The following is an 8,777-nucleotide window of genomic DNA, read 5'->3' on the forward strand; positions in this document are numbered from 1 at the left end:
TTGAGCACCAAACGCATGAAGCGTGCAAAAGTGACAGAAAAATAGGATTACAGTAAACAAAAATTTACATTCTTTTAGTTATTAATTCGTTCTACGCCTAAAAATTACATGATTAAATTACTAATAAACAATATATTTTTCGCAATTCTCATAAATCTTTGAGATAAAAATTATTATTGAAATAAGTTTGTAGTTTTTTTTTAATTCTATTTTAAACGTATCTAGAACGAGATCTCATGAATAATTACAAATAAATTTTCAATAATGGATGCATCATTATTAAACAATGTATCAGTAACGAATTATGTAATTGACTATGTAATGTAACTATGTAACGAATTATGTAATGACCCTACAACTAGAATTTGGGTGCTTTTGAAATATGCAAAATGTTTCTACTGCATAGCTATATTTGGGCAAATCCGACACATTTAAAAAACTAGGAAACAAACCATATAACCAACTGAAAAAGAATAAAGCACATTGTATATATCCCAACGAGAATAACATCCCAATTAAAATTTCATTTTTAATTTATTAAAGTTAAATCTTAAAAGTTAATACATTTTAAGAATACGTAATTATGCTTCCAATTAATAAAGGCAATCATTGCAAACAATGCTTTCAACACTTGTTCTTTGTTGCCTTAGTGAGAATATTACTTGTGGTTGAATATTCTCACGAAGCTGATAAAAACGGTGAGTGCTTTGCAGCAGTTCATCATCATCATAAAAAAAATTCATAACTAACTTTAACATTAAATCTGCCGTGCGATTGAAAAAAGAAAAAAGGAGAAGAAAAAAACAGTTCATTTTTGATAAATGTGGATTGACAATAATTTTCTTTCAATTTCTAATGCTATGGATGTTAAAAATGAATTTCAAATAAAAAATAAAACAAAATTCTTTCCCTTTCTTTTTGCAATAAATAATTCATTATAAAAAAAGGGAAGTACATAAATCTCTCAATGTTCAATTTCTTGTCAATTACGTTGACTTTTCTATAGTACGGCAGAAATGTAGTTATCATTTATGGAAATGGAGAAAGAAGATTATCAGTAATTTGTTATACTTCAAAATCTTGGCCACCTGAATTAATATTCCAAATCAACTTTCAAATCAACTTTCCTATAATTTTACTTTTACGTTTAGAAAATTACACAGCTTATCAAAGATAGCTTTTAAGGATCTTCTTCGAAATAAGTTATTCCTTTGAAAGTTATTTATTTATCATGTCTTTTTTTAACGGCATTTACAAATAAAGTGCTTTTATTACCCACTTTTAGCATTATTCTCTGTTTTAATTATTATGGTTATTATAATTTTAACTTAAAGGCCTAAAATTAAAAATGACGTTCCTTCATTACATAAAGTAATCATAAGACATTACTTAATAATTTAGTACTATTTGATGAAAATATTAATACCGTTTAACATCAAAAAGTAATAAGTTATATTTTTTTTTAAAAAATAGACTTCATATAAGACTATGCTCTCTCAAAATATGCAGTTTAATAAATTTATAATAAATAACTGTTTTAGATCAGTAAAAAAAAAAAAAAAAAAACGTATTATTGTAAATAATATTTTTGCGATAAGTTTTTTAAAGTAACAATAATAAAGTAGAAATCATGCAAGTAAAAATGTCAATTATGAGTTTGTGGATAAAGTTGCTATAGTATCCGAGTTAAAGTATTAGAATAAGTTTAGTGATATAATCGGAAACCAGATATGTATTAATATAATTTAAAATGTTGCGATCATTTAATCGATTAATTTTTAATTTTGATGTTACAATTTGCTTGTGATAAATAACAAATATCCCTGGTGTTTATTTTTTAAGATCGAATCATAATTCTAGTTTAGAGATATTTATACAATAGTAAATGTAGTAGACAAAAGTAATAATTAAAATGAAGTTAGTTTCTAGTGAAGGTGAATTTGGTTCATTCAAATTGCAAAATTCAAATTTTTAGATCTAAATTGAATTTACATAGCAAGCAACCATATTTGTTTAAACAATGGATTAAATGTCAACATATTTTTTTAAAGTGGCGGAATTTAATTAGCTTCAAAACGGTGTAACTATCCTTAAAAAAATTGTAAAAAAAGAAAAAGAAACATTTGTCTTTGTAATTGAAAGAAAAAAAAGTAATAAAAATAAAACTCTTAACATTAAAATTTTTAAAACAAGTTATCAAATAAATTTAAATTTTTTTTAACAAACTTTATTTTATTTATAGAAAAATTTCAGATTTATTTTTTAATGAATAATTACTTTAAATGAATTACTTTTACATGACTATATAGTAAAATTTTATAAATTTAAATATTTGGGTTAATATTAAATCCCAAAATAATTAAATCAAAATAATAAACAATTCAAGATATAATTAGAAAAAGTGCATGTTAAATAAAATGATAAAACATTTGTGTAAATAAAGCCGCTTTAAAGTTAAAAAGAAATATTTCTAAAATTTTTCTAAGAAGCGAGAAAAAGAATACGAGAACGAGAAAAAGAAAAATAAGAGTTGTCGAGCGAGTTTCTTCATATATCTTTTGGAAGGCACTCGCGGGTTGCAAGAGACAGTGGTCAGTCAATTAGTTTCGAGTTACTTAACACCCCTTACACCCCACCAAAAAAGTAGGGGAGACAGTGAAACGGGTTTTCAATTTGACAGCTTTGAATTATTACCCTCGCGGAGGGAGGCTGGAGGTGCACTATATTTTTGTTTCCACACTTACTGTAGGCTAGAACGGAAAAGAGTGGGCCTCTATATTCTGGTGGCCAAGATTTGATATTTGGTCAATTTAGGAATTGGTAACTGGGCAGAGTGAGCTTGACGCTAGCTTTTATCCATCAATCTTCTTATAACCCTATATTGATTGTGTGACCAAACTTTTTCGCCAAAGCAATTGGCGTTGTTTAAACAAAAGCTATTGTTAGAGGAAGCCATTTTCTGTATTTGGCTGCGCGGGATTTCATATTTTATCATCATGAAAGTTTTAATTACAGGTAATACTTATTAATTAAAGATTTATAATATTAGTGTACGTTTCATAGCAGTATATAAAAAAATTGCATGAAATTTTTAAAAAGATTAATGAATTTTATTAAATATCTGTGAATACCACGCGTTAGATTTTAAAGTAAATAGTTTGTAAAATGTATGTATTTTAAGAAAATCGTTATAAAAATTCATTTATCAAAGTTTTTCTCTGCTTCCTTAGAAATCCTTTGTTTGATCTGCCGAAATTGTGTGAAGCAGTTTAGTAATGAAATTTCATTTAGTTGAATTACTTGATTTATGTTTATTTTAGTGACATAATACAGAGGTATCTTTTTTTTTCTATGAAATATATTGCTAATTAAAATTTATTATATATAGAAAGATTAATATTGAATTTTCTTAAAAATAGTGAAGAGGGTTTTGATCATGTCTAAAATAATTTGTTTCAATTTTATTGTAAACTAATCTAAAAAAAAATTCTGAGAGAAATGGAACAAATTTAGATAATATTTATCATTTTCATTCACAGTTACTGCATTCATTATTATTCTTTTAGGTTGTCTTAACTATTGAATAAATTATGAGCATGCATACTTTCAAAAAAAATTTTTATTCTATAGGTGTATCACAATTATGTGCAAAACAATTTGTACTCAATAATTTGTTTTATTTAAAATACATAATACAAATACTATAATAAATTAGAAGATAATTCAGATTAGCAAGTTATCTTAAATTTAAGTTATCTTTATTGGATATTAATATGAAATTGAATTTTTTCAATTATTTAACTTCTCAAACTATATCTATAATTGTATTTTTTTCATTACCCTAAGATTTTTGACAGTTTACGTGGACAATGTAAAGCAAACTTTTCATATTTCTTCTTTCTCTTCATAAAATACTTTTTTACTAGGTGATTCCTTGGAGAAGTATTTGGCTAATTACTTAAATGCTGAATGAAAATGGGATATTGATGTTTGCACACCCTGGAATCGGTGTGGACAAATTAAGTGTGCAGTTGTGAAGGGACGATTGTGTTTTTGTCTTAATTCATGTTGGTGAGTTGAAATGTAATTTATTTATATATTTAATGATTATGTATCTAAACCATTTGTTGGCATTGTTAGTATCTTGTGTAACTATTCTAATTCAGATACTTATTTATTTTTTTATTAATATTACTTATGGTTGTGCTATAAAATAATAATTTATTTTGCTTTTCTTAAAAATAAAGGAACTAATGATGTGCAATTGGGTACAATGCCCAACTTTAAAAAACTGGCTTGTGTGGTTAATAAAATTTGTGGGGTTATTGGGGAGATTTTGTTTGGTTATCTGTGGAAGAATAATTCTGGGTAGCCAGCCGCCAGGAACTAATAAAAAGAGAAGGGAACTCAGAAGGTATAACTCGTAACCACCCCCGGACAACTATCTACATGTGTTTTTTTTTTTTTGTTATTAAATTTGCAAGTTTAAAATCTGTTTAGCACCTTGGCGATTGTAGTTGGCACGGCAGATCACAATACAGAAATATTTCTGAGTTGTTTTTCTCGAACGAAGAGTTTAGAAATTTCTCTTGCTGAAAGATCAGCGTATGCATCAACATTTTGTTAATCTTGAAAACGTCACTATAAAGCGATTCAATGAAGTAATTAAAACTTTGTGAATTTTACTTGGGCTGATGTTCTGTGAATCAGCTTTATCTGTGGATGAATGTATTGGTTAAGATCACATACATTTAAACTGCCAGGGCCATATTCAACTGGCAAACATCTTTGAAGAATGCATAGCAAAGTTGCTAAAAAAGGAAGTGTATTTATACACAACTTTATATACTAATAATATAAAAATATTGTAATCTTGTCTTGACATTTAGCCAGATAACCAGAACTCATCCCATACAAATAAGAAAGAGTCGTCACAGTCAGATATCTGTTTAGAAGAGATTTGGGTCCGTTAACGAACTATTCACAAAATATCTTTTCATAAAAACGGACATTTCACAAAATAATTTATCCTTTACTCAGACCCTTCACAAATTCGTTTATCTTCATTATTGTTTTGTTAATCGAATAAGCCCTTCCCGGGGGGGGGGAGAACGACAGATGTAATCTAAATAAATTTTGTCTTCGGCAGACACTTCTTCCTTTATTCGTCCGAAATGAATATTCTGCGTTCAGCAGTATAGGCAAAATACCAAATATTTGTATGTTGCATCTCTAATTTAGTAGCAGCAATTGCTGTTTATTTTTTAAATTTTAATTTTAATTATAATTTTACAGTGTTGGACATAATCTTGTAAGTCTTTACAATTTAAAAACTCCTTGAAAAAGTTTTTTTTTTTTTGCAATAACAGACCCTATTTGCACAAATTCACAAAAGCAGGACCCTGGTTGAAAGAATGTGACTTAACGTTTATTTTATATTCACAAATTACAAGTAATTTTTTTCCAATTTTACAAATACGGACCTTTTACAGAATGTCTGGACAGATCCCTGACAGTACTTGAACAGATTTAGTACTATGATGCTGTAAAGAAAAATATTCAGTAGAGAGTGTTTTTTTCTAATATTCTTATCTGTGCTACTTTACACAATGCAGAAAATTTTTTAGATGCAATAGAATATTTTATGACTAGTTCTCTCTCTCAATGATTCTGGTTCTACCCTTAAAGGACAGGGAAGATTGTTTAGAGCATTGTACCTGAATTAAAAATACTCTTCCACTTTAAATGCCTTTGGTAAAATATACTAAATGAATAATGCTAATAACGCTAATGAATAATGCCAATTGCTATTTCTAAATAGCAATGGGTATATGTTCAACACTAAAAGAGATTATAAAAAATTTTAGATTGCACGGAGATTGATCTAATTCTATTCTTTGTTAGCTTAAATGAGATCTAGACTTAACAGAAGCTAATATGAGTGTCTCAGTTAGTATCTTTCTCTTTTATTACTATAATGTTTTGATTATTCGGAGAATTGTATATTTTTAACAGTGGCATTATACCTTAATCGTTGTGAGTTTTTTTTCCCCAACTGTATTGTTATAGTATGGATTGTTTACTGTTAGTACAGCACTGTTTATAAATTATTACAGTATTAATAAAATAATTAAAATCAGAATGAATTAAATGATCTTTTAATGTTTATCAGTATTTGTCTTTAATCACACCGTGGTTAAGGAAAAGACAGTGCCCTACCAGTTAGTATATTCCTCTTTTATTAATAATATATATTCTTTTACTTTGATTATTTCAAAAATATTTATTACTTTTGTTTTTATCAGTGGCATTTATTGCATTCTAAATAAAAACTAATTTAATGTTTGATCTAGATACTAATAAGTTTAGAAAATTAATTTATGATTTTATTTTTTATTCTTGTAAAAGGTTTAGAAAATAATATTCATTAAGGAACTGGTGATGTCGACAGAATTTAGATGATTAGATACTAAAAAACTGGGAACAGTGCAATCAAACCTGAACAATGGACAAACACATCAACATGTACTGGCTCATCATTAAAAGTCAGCGTGGGTATAACACAACATGCACATTCCATGATCCATCATGGACTCGTGCCTTTAAGAAGCCTATGTGGCTGTCTCTAGGGTAAACGGTGACTCAACAGTGCACACACCAACTGAACAATTGGCTGTGGGGTCATTTATGTTGTGTAAAGGAAATATAATAAAATCTGTGCTGTGACTAACTATTAAATGCTGTGATGTAATGTCCTGTGATTGTCTTGTTCTTAAAGCCATTAGTCTTTATATGTAAACCCTGATTGATGCTGCAATAGAAATATTAAATAATATTAATCAGACACTTTCCCTCTCTTTCAGATGTAAGTAACCTGACTAAATTGGGGATCTGCAAAAAGAAAAAATCGAGCAACAAAGCTAATGTTGCAATAATTTACACTCCTTTTTTATGTCTTGATTTTAAAGTGACAGATGTGTCAAATCCCCGAGTATGAGTTTGAGTGATGCTTCCTCCCAAAAGAGTTGTGAGACCACTCTGAAAGTGTCGCAAGTATGCCATATGCGTGGAAAAAGATGGATATGCCAGATTTAATAATAATAAAAAAATTTCTGTTAATCTGTGCTTATAACTTAAAACTTATACTTCTGTGCTAAAAGTTCTTTCACTCTGTAATTCAAATTGATTCAAACTAATGTATGCAATCCTTTATTAGATTCACAATTTGAAGAGTTGTGCTTTTATCTATATACTTAACCATTGGTTGAAATCTTAACAAGGTATCTTGATTACAATATTAATTTGAAGCAACTTGTTCTCTTCTAGCTTTTGCCTGGATTCTGCTGATGATTCATGTTTGTCCCGGGGAATGGTCTCACAGCATTGTCTGCTTAAAGCTTTTCTGTGAGATATATTTACCAGGACTTGATTTTCTACAATGGTTTATGCAGAGTCTCCTTTAGTTTGAAGAATATCTCTGTACCGTAACAAGATAACATTTCAGTCATTGATTTTGCTATATGTATTAAATATAATTGTATATTTTTTAAATTCATAAAAATAATTAAGCTCTTTATTTTCCGGCACGGTTGTCAGTTATTAATATAACTGAAGTCTTTGATTGGATTCTGATCCACTGTAGAATTTTAAAGTAACATGATTTCTATTTTTTTATCAAGAAAAATGCTTTTATTTTACAGCTGACTAAGCAGACAATAGCATAGCTGCCAACTGTTCAGAATTTTTCGGATTTGTTCCTAATTTTTAAATCCAATCTGATATTTTTATAAAAATTCTGAATTTTCATAAAATTTTTGATTTTAAACCAATCCTTTTTTCTGATCGCCACAAGCATGCATCCTGTGATTATTGTGCTAAAGTAATTTTTAGTAGCTTTTTATTGGAAAATATTATTCCAATAGCTGTCTGTTGCTGATTATTTCACTAAATTATTATTTTTGGAAATTTTTTTTTTTTGTAGTATTTAAACACTTGCATCAGAAATATTTGTTTATGATGTAGATTATTATTTACCAGTGTTTTATAATTTGGAGATAAATAATTATATATTAATAGGTAATGTTTGTTTTTAATATATTATACCGGTATTCCTAATTATAAAACATTAATATTATAAGTTTCCCACAAAAGATAGTGTTTATAGTTTTGTTTTACTAATTTACATATTTAAATGTATGTCTATTAATGTTATGATTTAATAATTAAATTTTTATCTTACTCTCGTAATTAGTGCGTATAATTTTGTCGCATATAGTGTTCCTCATTTTTGATTCATAAGGTTGGCAGCTATGCAATAGTTATAAAGAAAGACTTAGCTGCTCTTTTTCTCAGGATGATGCCACTGATAGTGGTCATAGACCTTATGTGATTGCATCTGCAAGCTCCTTCATAGAGTCAAGCTAGCTACCATACTCTGTCTATTGTGTAAGAACAAAAACAAATATACGTGCTTCAAATTCTCAGATCCAACTTGAATAATTTTTTCTTCTTCCTTTTTTATACTTTTTACATATGCTGTACTCTTACCACTAAAAATAAATATATTCAAAAGAAAATTTATCTCATTTATTTATTCTTTCTTGAAGATGTATATCAAGAGAAAGATACTATTTTATAGTACATATGTATCCAAGGTGCTACTACTATAACACTGCAACTATTTCAGTTTAAATGAATCTCAAGTTAGAATTTAATGCTACTATATTTAATTAAAATTTTGAAAATACGTCCAATAGTACGTTTAGAAGTTATTTGAC

At 27.8% G+C, this 8,777-nt stretch overlaps 1 long non-coding RNA gene across 2 annotated transcripts; it reads left to right on the forward strand.

The window, feature by feature from the left end:
- Positions 1-2,838: 2,838 nt before the first annotated feature.
- LOC147808237 (uncharacterized) lies at positions 2,839-7,119 on the forward strand. 2 transcript variants are annotated; one of them, XR_015434798.1, is made up of 3 exons: positions 2,839-3,015; positions 3,927-4,071; positions 6,409-7,119. It is a non-coding gene; the product is annotated as an uncharacterized LOC147808237 (long non-coding RNA). The 2 variants fall into 2 exon arrangements; XR_015434799.1 differs by having other exon boundaries at positions 6,864-7,119.
- Positions 7,120-8,777: the final 1,658 nt, after the last annotated feature.

The sequence above is a fragment of the Parasteatoda tepidariorum genome, chromosome 6 (genome assembly GCF_982258835.1).
Source record: "Parasteatoda tepidariorum strain Cologne lab strain chromosome 6, Ptep-v5.0, whole genome shotgun sequence".
In the NCBI taxonomy this organism is placed as follows: domain Eukaryota; kingdom Metazoa; phylum Arthropoda; class Arachnida; order Araneae; family Theridiidae; genus Parasteatoda; species Parasteatoda tepidariorum.